Source organism: Mustela nivalis (assembly GCF_964662115.1).
Source record: "Mustela nivalis genome assembly, chromosome: 5".
In the NCBI taxonomy this organism is placed as follows: Eukaryota; Metazoa; Chordata; class Mammalia; order Carnivora; family Mustelidae; genus Mustela; species Mustela nivalis.
The window spans coordinates 40,767,410-40,768,885 of NC_139024.1; positions in this window are offsets into that span (position 1 = coordinate 40,767,410).

Sequence of the window (1,476 nt, forward strand, 5' to 3'; positions counted from 1 at the left end):
CCGTGTTCTGACCACAGGTTGTATTCTTTATGTTATTCGGTCTTCTGTCCATTCTACCTCCTTAAATATTCTCTCATGTCTTACCACTTCTCTCTGTGTTCATTGCCATTACCCTAATGAGCCTTCATCTCCTCTGAATTAGTGCAGTAACCTCTAACAAGTCTCCAGTCTTGCCCCGTTCCTCACCCCTCTGCCAGAGTCTTCTCCAGTGTGCAGGTCTGATTCTGTCTCCTAAGACAGGCTCCCATCCTTAATGCAGCTTATAAGGCTGCATGTAGCCAGACTACCACTGAGCTCTCTGGCCTAATCTGACAGCAGATGCCTCCTGGGGCCTTTCCACAGCGTTGAGCTTGAGCCACTGGGGCCAATCCTCTGTTCTGAGAGAAATAAGCAAATGTTAGTTATATATCCACTGCCTCGCACCATATACAAAACTCAACTCATAATGGACCCAAGACCTTAATGTTAAGAGCAAAAACAATAAAATTGTTAGAAGAAAGCATAGTAAATCTTTGTGACCATGAGTGAGGCAGTGGCTTCTTAGATACAAAACCAAAAACACAAGTATTTGATCAAAACAAACCCTTCGTGTTTCAAAGAACATCATTAATAAAGTGAAAAGAATCCCAGGTGGGAGAAAATATTTGCAGATAAAATATAAGAGGCTTGTATCTAGAATATCTAGAGAACTCATAACAATAATGAAAAAGCTAACCTGACTTAAAAACAGCAAAGGGTTTGAATAGATATTTGTATAAAGAAGATGCACAAATGACCAATAAACATGGAAAGATGCCTGAACATCATTGGTCATTGGGAAAACGCACATCAAAAGTACAGTAAGCTACTTCACATCCACTATGACGGCTGGAATAAAACAGGTGTTGGTGAGGATTGTTGGTGGGAATGTAAAATGGGGCAACCACTTTGAAAAACTGGTAGTTCTTAAAAAAGTTAAGCGAAGAGTTAACATATTGTCGTGGCCAGCGCGACAAATCGACCAGGAACGTGAGGGTAAGAGGATGAAGAAAAGAAATTAAGAGACAAAGAGATGGGGACAGGAGGAGCACTGAGGAGTATGTCCAACAGTGCTAAGTTTATTCAAAGCACTAAGGCCATATATAGAGTGATAATAGGAGAAGCAATACACCTGTGTCTAGTTAAACAACCACGAGTTCCTCACGACGCCAAATGGCTAATTTGCCAATACAAATACAGCAAACCTGAAAGTAATTTAGGGCAGCAAGGATCAGCAATGAACTTTTGACCCCAACTGAATTGTACTCAGTTGTTTAGCAAGCGTGTGGGAAGTCACGTAGGCGAGCGCACAACACATAGCACAGACCCTTTCTCAGTGCTACTCAACTTTTCCTGTCCTAAACCTTTGGTTAGGTTATTTGGACTTTAAAGGAGGCTCAAGTCAGGGCCTGGTTTGGTCCTCGTCTCAAGCGTTATTGCGGCCTCCCACACCATATG